Below are 13,815 nucleotides of genomic sequence, written 5' to 3' on the forward strand. Positions count from 1 at the left end.
TCCTTAGCACATCTTTGGAACTCCCTTCCACCCCATATTCTTCTCACCAGCTGCCCCACCACCTTCAAAACTCTGCTGCACTCGCACCTAGCATCACTCTGGGAATGTTCATGTTCCCATCCTGCATAACACCCACATAGTTACCTTACTGCCTACCCTTTCTCCTTTTTCTTAACTCAACTATCTACCTCCCCATTTTCCTCTCTGTCTCTTCTTCCCCTAACTCATCCCCCCTTATCCTCACTTAACCTATATACCCCCCCCACACCATTTCCATGTGGGAATATATTTACTTGTAATTGACTTGTATATACCTACTTAATGTAACAGACTTAACTTCTTTTGTAGCAATGATAGGAAGTATATATTTGTAAACTTTACTAATTGTTATATAATTTCTTTATCTTCTAGATTGTATCATCAAATGCTTTGTTTTTCATGTACGCTTCGTAATCTTCTGTTTACTGTAACATCCTGTTATTTTTTTTTTTTGTATACTTTGTGTCTATGGAGCTTTTCTCCCCAGGACTCCATTGAAAATGGGCTCTTTCTATTCCATCCTGGCAAACAAACTGCAAATAAATAAATAAAATATCTTGGGATACATTTCCACAGATGAGAGAGATTTTCAAATTCTTAATGATACTGTCTGCATTGAAATAGACCTTGTGTGACTCAGTTTTCCTAATTTCTTTTGGTCCTGCGCACATGGAGGGCTTTTGCAGCCCCTTTTAGAGTTTGTACTTTTACCACGTCCCAACTCTGCTTTAGGTTCTTCGATTTCTATGACGCCATTGTCTTTCCATCTTAATCCTCTTCTCCGAATGAGTCATTTCTATGAAGGCTGACGCAGTCCATACAATTTACGCTCATTTAAATGCAATGGCTTTTACCGGTTTTGTATACAACAGGAGCTGTATAAACACACTACAGCAACATTTAGGAATAGTGTAAGTAATATGTTTCACACTGCAGATTAAATAGTTTGCATTTACATTATCTCCTTACAACTGTGGTTTTTCATCCATCCAAAAGCATGCCTTCATTTTCTAAGATAACATTACTTTTAGTTAGTCAAACTTAAATGATCTAACAGAACTGATATATTATATCAGGTATAACTGCATCCCAGTAATATCTGTCTCTCATGAGTAACCATACCATACTGAACATAGTATCAGACTAGAAAGTACAGCATCTGCTCTTACCGAAAATGTTGTGTCAGCTCAGCTATCCCGAATATAATATTTATTTGCTTCTGTTTGTTAACCAGATAATCTAAGTAGGTCTACTCTCATTTTCAGTGGACACTCAAAATAAAGGCTGTATAGTGAAATATATAATGGGAGTTACAAATTACAGTGCGTTATATCATATAAAACATTGTGTTACATGTTACATAAGAATTTATAAGGCAGACTATAACAAAAATCAAGGGCACACATTATATCATTAGAACCTTCAAACCGCAACAGCTCACAGCACCAAATCAGGTGAGACAAGGAAATTGTTGCAAGTAAAATTCCAAACTTTATTTGTAACGGTTAAGCTCTTTCTTCTCCTTCAAGAGACTTCATCAGAACAAATTGCACTATAAACCCAACCCTTAAATACCCTTACTTAATGATGTCACATGATTGAGTAATTGCGCTTTAAAAACATGCTACGTAATTTATGAATAAACTTAGTTAATAAATAAATAAAATAAAATAAAACCACTCATATTTAAATACATACAATAAACATGTCAAAACATCTCATACATTGATGCCCTATAAGGAAATCCAGCAATTCAACTATCTAACCCATTATATACTTTAATTTTAAAATTTTAAAATACATGCAATGCTAACTGCCTCATTTAGTCCAGGATATTGAGTAGCATCCAACCTTAACTGCCATCTTATTATATCATATTGCAGCATGCAGAATTAACACATCGTATGCCAGTATATTTAAGCAATGAAAGTGCTGTCATAGGGGACTGCTATATTATATTAAAGAACATGAATATGCAGTAGAGTAAACATTCATAATTTGTTATGATTGCATAACACATTAGTGGGTTTTAAAGATTTTATTATGCAGTCGATTAATCACATTTACTGTTCAAGGAGGTTATGAAACCCTGTTTGAGGTCTTGAGTAGAGATGAAGTAGAAGTAGAAGTATCAGCTCTCAAAACATTGTAGATTCTTCCAGAATTTTGAAGACTACATTAGAAAAGCAGAAGGCCATGCTGGTTGTAACATAATAAAGAAGTTCAAAGACATTTCACAAAATTCTTTGACATTTAAAAATGACTAAATGCAAATACAGGTCTGACTATATGCAAAATAAATTCTGGCATATGAATACGCCTTAACCTAAGCTAATAATTTGCCATCTAAAAAACAAAGCATGCTTTATTGTGTAAGTATAAGTAAACAGCTTCCATGATCGTTCATCTTTGTGCTTCGCAGTGCACTTTTCAGTTTTACAGCTCAGACAGCAATTTTGGACATAGATCATTTTGTGTCTTCTGTGCCTAGAAGATGACATGACAGAAAACAAAAATCAGATTTCCAGTTAACACTGAAACCTATCCATTTTGAATTATCAGTAACAAAAGTTCAGTGTATTTATTTATGTGTCTGAACTAACTGGGCAATTCAGCAACAAGTGACAGTTCCTGCAACTCACTGTGTTTAAAAATCATAATTAGATATTAATGCAAATTATGGATATTGAAAATATAGTATTTGAGTGGGTTTGAAAAGACTGGTCTAAGCAGATAGTGTCTCTTGGAACTTTGGAAAAAGCCTCAGAAGAAGACAGCCTTTTCTGGGAATGTAGTTGATTCTATGGGAGTTGAGTAATTTAGGTAAAGGCTTGCCTGCTAGACGTCTCTACACTGGTCTTCAAGATTGTAGGCTTCACTGATGAATAGAAAATGAGAATCTTTTAATTAGGAATAAGCCAGGCTGTGTAGATCACATAACGTTTATCTATAGATTTTTAAAACAGTTCTGGCGGTCACCAGTAGTAGCTGCAGGTCCTGCAGCACAGATGTAATACAGTGGTATGTGGACCACTATCCAGACGCCTGATCACAAAATTCCACAGCTATTGTTGTAAGCCAAGGTAAACAGTATTGTAATACTCAAGATAAGACACTAGTGCATGAATCACTGTCTTTAAGTCTAATGGCAGAATAAGGTTCTAATTGATGTTATTTATAAATTGAGACTAACATGCCTTTACAACACCAAAGACCTCATCTGCTGTCACAAGTCACACTCTGATCATGCAAATGAGAAGCAAATGACAGTGTATTCTTTCATGGAAAGTAAGGCATTTCATAGGTCACCTATAGTGGCTCAACCCCAGTGTTGCTTATTCAAACCTGTTAGGGATATAGGATCCCTGCCAAGGACTAACTGAAGAAAACCAAAACAGGAAAAACCGTAAATTGCATAAACATAATCTGGCATAAGAGATGAAAGTATAAAGTCCAAAACTCAGCCAATAAAAAAACTGAAGCACTGATATGATAAAGTCTTTTAAATGAAAAAAGTGCACACTGTAATAAACGGTGGATCAAGGAAACCTTCTAATGGCTGATCATTTGGTGTTTACTTAGAATCTACTGCATTTTTTTTATTGACTGTTTTTTGGGCTTCATGCTTTTATCTCTTATATTGGATTATGTTTATGCCATTCACAGCTTATCCTGTTTTCATTTTCTTCACAGAAAATACTGGGAGAAAGGAAAGAAACAATAAATGGATAAACTGTGACATGGACCAGAATCATCTCAGTCTTAAATGGGTCATGCGTAAGCTGACTAAGAACCACCAACTGGAATATGCAGCCCTAGAAGTCTTCTAAGGTGATTAAAATGGGCTCAGACCCCTTACAAAAATGAGAGGTATAGCTGACTATCTTCTGCATTGCATGGATAACAAATAACTGTACCTTGAGTAGCACCCTAACTGGCATCTTGAACAATAATGCCACTCGTTTTGAACCCTGAAGGACCCCTCAGGTCAGCATGCGACTGCTATCAGTAGTGAATCCAGAAATTACTTTGAGTGTGTCTGTGAAGATTGGGGAAAGATGGGCAAAGGCTGCCAGCCTAGTCAAATAGAATTTGATACATAATTCTATCATTTGTATAAATAAATGTAAAATACAGGCTTCTGTTCTTAAATGAAAGACTTTCGGCTTTTCCCGGTTAGGGGTCGCCACATTGGAACTCTGGTTCTCTCATGAATGGCAGTGGATTTTTACAGTGCTGAGTTGCCTGCCCGATGCCCAACCTTCAACGAAGGCATGCCCGTTCATGCTTGCCCCTATATGCGTGTCTTTAACGTCACTCGACCTTGGGGAGGACATGCAGACTCCACACAGAAGGTGCTCCAGCCGAGAATTGAACGGGAGAATTTCTTGCTGTGAAGTGACAATGCTAACTGCTGCACCACCACGGCTGACTAAAAATGTGAACTTCAAGATTGCTGCAACATTGCCATCTGCTGTAAGGAAAATCAAGCTAAGCATTTCAAATATACTTTGAAGTTACAATTATCTAAAGAATGGTGCCAAAGCGACTGGCTGATATTATCTTAACTTAAGGAATAATTGTTAGAGTATACATGTGAAATGTCTTTTATTGTTGTAGTTTCCTGAGCAGGTGTTAGCTTGCTAAATAATGCAGTTTGTGGCCTGGGAACTCCAGACTAAGTCTCAGAATTATGTAATTTGGGAGGGCCTTAGCAGAGCTGTTTGTTAGTGTTTTAAAAACTATTGTTCAGTGAGAGACTGAAAGCATTTTGTCTTGGACCATCAACCCAGCACTGCTTATGCTCTTTATGTATGTAAGTAAGATTATAGCACTGTGTTTTTTCTTAAGATTATCTAAAGATTAGAAAGTTAGATTGTGTTTTTCTTTGACATCAGACCTGTCCTACTGTATTATTTTAAGTTTCTGTGTGATCTCTGAACTCTTAGATATATCTGTGGTATAGTAGTATTGTCTTGTGTTTTAATTATTTATTATTAAATATTTTAAAAACCTTTACCTGTGGCTGGTTTGTGTAGAGAAGTAGGCTCTGGAGTACATTGCATATTTATAGAGGTTATCGTAATAAGCCACTCTAATAAGCCTTAACACTGTATAGTCACATTACCAATTGGATAATAATATTGCACAGTAATAACTGAACACCCTTTCAAGGGCCTTTGGGTAGCTGATAAATTATTAAGGCTGGTGGTGGCAGTAATTACTACTGTATAGTCTGGGTAAAGGGGCACAGCTGGAGAATCTGTGTCAGCTTTTCCCAAAAGTGTCTGTGAAGTTGTATAAATACTTATCTCAAAGTGTGTGTGGTGTGTCAGATACCTGGGCAGGGACATGAAGCACTGGTTGGACAGAGAGGGTACTGGAGGTTAGCTTGCCAGCTAGGCTGAGATCTGGACCCTATAGCTGTGCCAGTGGGGAGTCTTATTGTGGACCTGGAGAGCAAGAGAGCAACCAGCCCCAGACTGACTGTGATCTATGTGTGCACGTAAGGGAAATTGTACTTTACTGTGTGTATTAGTTATCCTTTCCCCTTCTAGGAGACGACCTCCCTGGGGTTAGTGGTGAGGCTTGAGGCTCCTTGATTGCTGGGCCAGGGCATGGTTGTCACATAGTGGTGGCAGTGGTTGGGATAAGATATCCTCACTTGTGGCTTGCAGTGGTGTGGGTAGAGTGAATCCTGTAGCTTATGTACAGTGATCTCTGGAAGTGTTTTGTACTCTAAATCAACCACGCAGTGTATACTCAGAGTTCAGATCACAGTTGTTTTATTTCTTTTGTTAGCTTAGTTAGTCAGGGTGAGCAGGCAGCATGTCAGCACAGGAGTATGGAAAGCTGACAAGGAGCGAGCTGGTGGAGATGTGCCAGGCTAGGGGACTGGTGCATGGAACCCTGACTAAGGCAGACCTGATTGCAGCCTTGATTACAGCTGCATCAGAAAACAGCATCCAGGAGGAGAATCAGACTGGCAGTAGAGATACAATATCCTCGGAGAATGGACAGCTCAACTTTTCTGCAAAGGACAATCGAACTGGCAGTGGAAATACAATATCCTCGGAGAATGGACAGCTCAACCTTTCTGCAGTGGACTTAAAAATCCAGCTGGTGCTAAAGAGACCTGAGTTGGAGGCCAGGCGTTTGGAGATAGAAGCCGAAGAAAAGGAGCATCAGAGGAAGCATGAGAGGGAAATGCTGACTCTTTGCCAGAGTAATGGAGGTAATGGGGAAGGGAGTAACTGGACCCCAGAAGCACAACAGGTCAGTACATTTCTTCCGCAATTTAAAGAGGGGGATAATTTTGATAGCTTCATTCACATGTTTGAAAGTGTATGCAAACAGTATAGGGTTGACCAAAGGCTCTGGGTATGGTTCCTGACCCCCTTACTCCATGGGAAAGCTGTAACTTGTATATCACAAATGCCTGACTCTGTCTGTTTTGATTATACTGCTGTAAAGAAATGTCTGTTACAATGTTTTAAGCTAACACCTGAAATGTATAGGAAAAAGTTTCATGAGCACAGATGCAAGACAAATAAAAATGTATGTGAATATGTTGTTGAACTGAGTACTAATCTTCATAGCTGAGTGAGTGGATGTCAGGTCACCACTTTTGAAGGGCTGGCAGACCTTTTGGTGGGGGAACAAGCCCTTAGCACTTTGCCTGAGGACATGAAGATCTGGTTAGCTGATAGACAATGTGCTACTTCAGATGAGTTGGGGAAGAAGGGAGACCTATACCTGGCCAGTAGGGCAGCCCTGCACAGGAAGGGGACCCCCAGTACTGCTCATGGGTCTAAAGGAACTCATGGTGGGCAGCATAGACTGTCCCAACAGAATCCACCAGTAGCAGGAGAAGCCACTAGCCCAGGTACACGTCCAGGACCTAGGGTGAAATGTTTTGAATGCAACCAGTGGGGCCATGTGGCATACAGATGTCCATGGAGGCAAGGTGGGGAACCAAAGGTGAGGGAGCCAGTAAGTGGGAAAAACAAAATGCCAATAGTGGGTTGTCTTGAGACAACAGGGGGTAGGGAACTACCATCCTGCAGATGTCCTGAGAGGGAAGGATTTGGATGAGGCAGTATTATGTACTCATGCAGTTACATGCAGTGAGGCTAGGAGACAAGCATGTGGGTCTGGTAGCCTGAGGGAGACCCAGACAGACTGCATACTTGCAGCCAGGACTGCTGAGGTGGTTACTTCAGGGAGTGAGCTATGCTGTAGCAGTGAGATTGAAGGTGAGCCACAGCTGCTTGTGGGTACTGATGTTCCATTGGACAGGGTAACTGCAAAGGTAGAGGTGAGTAGTACTACCCAGGCTGACAGTGAGGCACCACTGTCAGAGGATGCCAGACTTCCTGTGGAAGGGGAGCTGGGAAGGGTTACAAGGAGGGAGTTGAGGCAGGCTCAGCTCTCAGACCCTACATTGCAAGGCCTGAGGCAGGTAGTTAGGGAGGCACCTGATTCTCAAGGGAAGGGGGAATCCATATACTGGGACAAAGGGTTACTATACAGAGAGTAGACCCCTGAGGGACGGCTAGAAGGTGAGAGAGTACAGCAGTTGGTAGTGCCTAGAGCTTACCATCTGGTGCTTCTAGCCATAGCCCATGATATTCCCTTTGCAGGTCATATGGGCATAAAACGTACAAAGAGGTGTATTATGCAAAACTTCTATTGGCCTGGAATTTCCAGAGATGTAACAGGGTACTGCAGGACCTGAGCAGTGCCAAAACGTAGGCAAGGCAGGAGACAAAGTGAGAGCTCCTTTGATGACTTTACCTGTGATTGAGGAGCCATTTCAGAGGGTAGCTATGGATATTGTGGGTCCTCTGAGTACCCCAAGTTCCACAGGGAAAACGTATATTCTAGTGGTAGTGGATTATGCTACACGATACCCTGAGGCAGTGGCTTTGTCCTCCATTGAGGCAGAGAAGGTGGCAAATGCTTTGTTAGAGATTTTCAGCAAGGTAGGTTTCCCAAAAGAAATACTGACTGACCGAGGTGCCAATTTCATGTCAGACCTGCTGGCTTGTCTGTGGAAGTCCTGTGGGGTGAAGCACATGAAGACCACCCCATACCATCCCCAGACTAATGGTCTTGTTGAGAGATCAAATTCTACAATCAAGTCCATGCTACGGGCATTTGCAGATCAGTTTAAGAGGGAGTGGGACAAATATTTGCCCCTTCTGTTGTTTGCTTACAGAGAGGTTCCCCAGGAATCCACGGGTTTTTCACCCTTTGAGTTTTTGTATGGGCATAGGGTACGTGGACGTCTAATTTTAATTCGAGATGAGTGGGAAGGTGAGTGTGAGTCTCACAAGGAGTCTGTTGTGGCATACATCCTAAACCTCAGGACAAGGCTCAGGGAACTCATGGGCTTGGTCCAGGAGAACCTTGCAGAAGCCCAACAACAGAAAAAGGTGTGGTATGACAGGAATGCTCGAGCTAGGGAATATGCTGTGGGGCAGCAGGTGATGGTTCTCATTCCTGTCAGACACAACAAGCTGCAAGCAGCTTGGGAGGGACCCTACAAGGTGGTAAGAAAGGTAAGTGATGTTAATTACATGGTGGAAGCGCTAGGCAGATGGCAGGGGCACAGAGTGTACCAGGTTAACATGGTGAAACGTTAGCATGATAGGGAGGCCCTTTTGCTGAGTATTTGCAGTGGATTGCAGGAGGAGTCTGTGGGAGATCTGGGGACTGATCTCCTCAGTGAGGCTCAGACTGACACCTCGGTGGAAGGGGTAGCAATGTCCCAGCTGCTATCTCCTACACAGGTTTGAGAAATCCGAGCAGTGTTGCAGGAATTTGGCGACATGTTCACTGGGAAACCAGGGAGCACCCACCTGGTGCAGCACTGGGTGGATACAGGACCCCAAATGCCTATTAGGCTGGCCCCCTTATAGGGTGCCTGAGAGAGTCAAACAGACTCTGAGGGAAGAGATACAGCAGATGTTATAACTAGAGGTAATTCAAGAGTCCAACAGTCCCTGGGCCTTACCAGTGGTGTTGGCGCCAAAGAAGGATGGCAGCACCAGGTTCTGTGTGGATTACAGGAAATTAAATAGTCATACAGAGTCAGATGCTTACCCCATGCCTAGGACAGATGAGGCCCTAGAGCAGCTGGGTGGGTCTAAGTATCTTACAACCATTGATCTTACCAAGAGTTACTGGCAGGTGCCCTTGACTCCCAGTGCTAGAGAGAAGTCAGCCTTTGTGACTCCTTTTGGCTTGCCCTTTGGGATGAAGAATGCCCCAGCAACTTTCCAGAAGCTGGTAGATAATATCCTAGCAGGAGCAGGAGGGTTTGCCCTTGCTTACCTAGATGATATTGCCATCTACAGCCATTCCTGGCCAGAGCGCCTTCATCATGTCAGGGAGGTGCTGGGCAGACTACAGAGGGCAGGGTTGACCATTAAGCTGAGCAAATGTCAGGTGGGTATAGCAGAGGTCTCCTACCTAGGTCATAGAGTGGGGAGTGGTAAGATAAGGCCAGAACCTGCCAAAGTGGAAGCTATTCAGGCATGGCCTGCACCTGTTACCAAAAAGCAGGTGAGGGTATTCTTAGGGACAGCAGGGTACTACAGAAAGTTTGGCCCCAGTTATAGTGCCATAGCTGCTCCCCTCACAGACCTGGCGAGGAAGAACAGGCCAGATAAGGTAGTGTGGACCCTAGCATGTGAGCAGGCATTTCAGAAGCTTAAAGAAGCTTTGGGAGGAACCCCTGTATTAGCCAGTCCAGATTACACCAAATAATTTGTTGTGCAAGTGGATGCTTCGAACCATGGGATGGGGGCTGTACTTAGACAGATTTCTTCAGAGAGGGAAGAGCACCCAGTGGTTTATCTCAGTCATAGGCTCCAACCCAGGGAGGAATGCTATGCAACTGTAGAAAAGAAATGTCTAGCCATAGTGTGGGCATTGCGGAAACTTCAACCTTATCTGTATGGAAGAAAATTCAGTGTAATGACAGATCACAACCCTCTAATATGGTTAAACAGAGCCAGTCAGCAAAATTCCAAGTTGCTAAGATGGAGCCTGAGGTTGCAAGCATATGATATGTCAGTGCAGCACCGCAGTGGGAGTAGCAATGCCAGTGCAAATGGGCTGTCAAGACAGGGAATGGGGTGAGGTGCCCTCAGATAGGCTTAACCCTCTCAAGCGATGTTTCTCAAGGGTCACTTGAAAAGCTAGCTTGAGTTCTTCGGAGGGGGGGGAAGAGATGTGAATAGTGGGGAAAGATGGGCAAAGGCTGCCAGCTTAGTCAAATAGAATTTGATACATAATTCTATCATTTGTATAAATAAACGTAAAATACAGGCTTGTGTTCTTAAATGAAAGAAAACACTGTAAAATGTGAACTTCAAGATTGTTGCAACATTGCCATCTGCTGTAAGGAAAATCAAGCCAAGCATTTCAAATGTTCTTTGAAGTTACAATTATCTAAAGAATGGTGCCGAAGCGACTGGCTGAACACATTTTTTCTATTATCTTAACTTAAGGAATAATTGTTAGAGTATACATGTGAAATGTCGTTTATTGTTGTAGTTTCCTGAGCAGGTGTTAGCTTGCTAAATAATGCAGTTTGTGGCCTGGGAACTCCAGACTAAGTGTCAGAATTATGTAATTTGGGAGGGCCTTAGCAGAGCTGTTTGTTAGTGTTTTAAAAACTATTGTTCAGTGAGAGACTGAAAGCATTTTGTCTTGGACCATCAACCCAGCACTGTTTATACTCTTTATGTACTTAAGTAAGATTATAGCAGTGTGTTTTCTCTTAAGATTAGCTAAAGATTAGAAAGTTAGATTAAATATTTTTCTTTGACATCAGACCTGTCCTACTGTATTATTTTAAGTTTCTGTGTGATCTCTGAACTCTTAGATATGTCTTTGGTGTAGTAGTATTGTCTTGTGTTTTAATTATTTATTATTAAATATTTTAAAAACCTTTACCTGTGGCTGGTTTGTGTAGAGAAGTAGGCTCTGGAGTACATTGCATATTTATAGAGGTTATCGTAATAAGCTACTCTAATAAGCCTTAAGACTGTATAGTCACATTACCAATTGGATAATAATATTGCACAGTAATAATTGAACACCCTTTCAAGGGCCTTTGGGTAGCTGATAAATTATTAAGCTGGTGGTGGTAGTAATTACTACCATATAATTTGGGTAAAGGGGCACAGCTGGGGAATCTGTGTCAGCCTTTCCCAGGAGTGTCTGTGAAGTTGCATAAATACTTATCTCAAAGTGTGTGTGGTGTGTCAGCTACCTGGGCAGGGACATGAAGCACTGGATGGACAGAGAGGGTACTGGAGGTTAGCTTGCCAGCTAGGCTGAGATCTGGACCCTATAGCTAGCTGTGCCAGTGGGGGACTTATTGGGGACCTGGAGATCAAGGGAGGAAACAGCCCCAGACTGACTGTGACCTCTGTGTGCACTTAAGGGAAAGTGTACTTTACTGTGTGTATTAGTTATCCTTTCCTCTTCTAGGAGATGACCTCCCTGGTTTTAGTGGTGAGGATTGAGGCTCCTTGATTGCTGGGCCAGGGCACGGTTGTCACAGTGTCCAAGAATGTAAAAGACAAACCAAATGAGTAGAGTTAGTTAAATCACAGTGGGGATAGAAAGTGTTCAGTCAGGATATTGTGGTCTATGGTGTCAGAAGCCACTGAGAGATCATGGAGGTTGAGAATTAAATATAACCACTAACTTCTCATTATAAAGAGGTCACTTGTGGCCTGTGTATCGGGAGTTTCGGTGCTGTGCCTTGAGGAAAAACTACAGTGACAAGGATGCAGATGGACATGAAATGTTAAATAGGCATATATCTATCTGTAAGTAAATGAGTTTCTCACTAATCTTACTCACAAAGGTAAGGCTTGAAATGGGATGGTAATTCTCCTCATAGATGACACTTCTTTAGGACAGCAAAACTGGTGACTCTTTTAACAAAGCTGTAAAAAAAACACTCAGACTAAATGAAAATCAGTCATTTTAGTTGACAGCTGAACCTAGAAATATCAGGCAAGATTTAATCAAATTTGTCAGTCAGGATCCAACCCTTATTAGTACATTGTACATAGAAATAAAACTGCGTCTGTGACTTCTTTAAAGTCAGCATGCATAACTCAGCCCAGTAGAAGATAGGAAATGTTATATATGAACATCTTAAGAGATAAATTGCCAGTCTTCCACCTTATGTGCTCCATTCAGTCTTATGCAGTCTGTGAAGTTCATTGTCAAACCAGGACTTTCCATGCACAGTAGGTTTAGGATATATACACATTCATGGTAGACTAAATGCAAGGTACCAGTCACAACTGAATTAGGGAATCTGGATCCTCAGCATTGATTCCCTCAAGGAAATGATCCACTGTGAAATCAAAGTTCCATCGGTCATGTTATATAATTCCCCTTTGATGAACCAGCTCAGTACTGGGTGGCCATATCAGTGGGAGTTGAAGCTTATAATAATAATGGTCTAGTCATGAAATGGACTTCCTCACTATGGCCATAGCAGCAAGGCCTAGTTTGAAGGGAAGACCAAGTTCAGTGAGTGTTCACATGAATAAGTATCACAGGTAACCACATGAGTGAAGCCAAAACTCTGCAAAATATTAAATAGTTCCATAGTAAGTGCACAAAGTGGTGCAGCGGTTAGTGTTGTCACCTCACAGCAAGAGGATCTCTGGTTCGATTCTCGGCTGTGGTGCCTTCTGTGTGGAGTTTGCATGTCCTCCCTGCATTTGCATGGGTTTCCTCTGAGTGCTCCAGTTTCCTCCCACATTCAAAGATATGCGTTTGAAGCATTTCTCCCCGAGCCTCCACTGAAAATGGGCTTTGTCCCAGTGAACAAATGTTAAATAAATAAAATAAATACAGCTCATAGCTGACCAGGCATTAAAGCCACCCAGGGTTAGCCTTTTGGGGTGTTTATGTCTCACCTAAACCTGGCTAAAACCATCACCTACAGACAATGAGATAATACCTTCAGGTTATTATATGCTAAGACTTGACCGCAAAGCTAGGAAGGGAGGGGGAGTAGCAGTTTTTTTATAAATCTATGCTGCAGGTGACCACTGACTCTTCACAACCACCCCAAGTTGATAATGCTGAAATTCTTGTTACTAAGCTACATATCAATAAATGCAAATATATAAATATCATCTGTGTTTATATTCCTCCAGAAAATAATATAAACACCCTAGAGAATATCCTATATTGGTTGTCAGCTAACCACCCCCAAGAAACCATTGTCCTTGGTGACTTCAACATCGACTGGAACACCTGTTCCTCAGAACACCCTCTATCCATGTAAACCTATATGGGTTTACTCAGATCATATCCACCCCCACTAGGATCAGTAAACTCAACAACAAAGAAAGTACCTTAGACTGGATACTTATTAATAGTCACCCCCATATGTACAATGCGGGGACCCTGCCTGATGACATAAGTGATCACTTTTTTACCTTTATAATTAGGCATAAGGCTGACATTCTCAACCAACCCACTTATAAAACAATAAGGAATAATAAAAACTTTAACCCCATTAACTTCCAGAATGAACTCAAATTATGTGACTGGTCAGTCCTAAAACACCTGCCACTGGAGGAAGCAGTAAAATACTTTAACACCAGATTCCTAGCCATGTTTGACTGCCACGCACCATCACGCTCTATTAGAACTAATTACAGGGGTGGCTCGTGCTATAGGACTGCAGGACTGCAGCCCCCCCACCTGTAGAAAGAAAAAAGA

The 13,815-nt window shown here is 41.7% G+C and overlaps 1 long non-coding RNA gene across 1 annotated transcript in view; it reads right to left on the reverse strand.

Annotated features, from left to right (window-relative positions):
* Window positions 1-1,873: 1,873 nt before the first annotated feature.
* The window catches only part of LOC122793765, a 96,775-nt gene continuing 84,833 nt past the window's right edge, over window positions 1,874-13,815 (reverse strand). The window contains exon 3 of the long non-coding RNA XR_006363532.1: window positions 1,874-2,526. This is a non-coding gene — a long non-coding RNA (uncharacterized LOC122793765). The remainder of the gene's footprint in view (window positions 2,527-13,815) is intronic.

Source organism: Protopterus annectens, chromosome 2.part0 (genome assembly GCF_019279795.1).
Source record: "Protopterus annectens isolate FY-2018-M chromosome 2.part0, PAN1.0, whole genome shotgun sequence".
In the NCBI taxonomy this organism is placed as follows: domain Eukaryota; kingdom Metazoa; phylum Chordata; order Ceratodontiformes; family Protopteridae; genus Protopterus; species Protopterus annectens.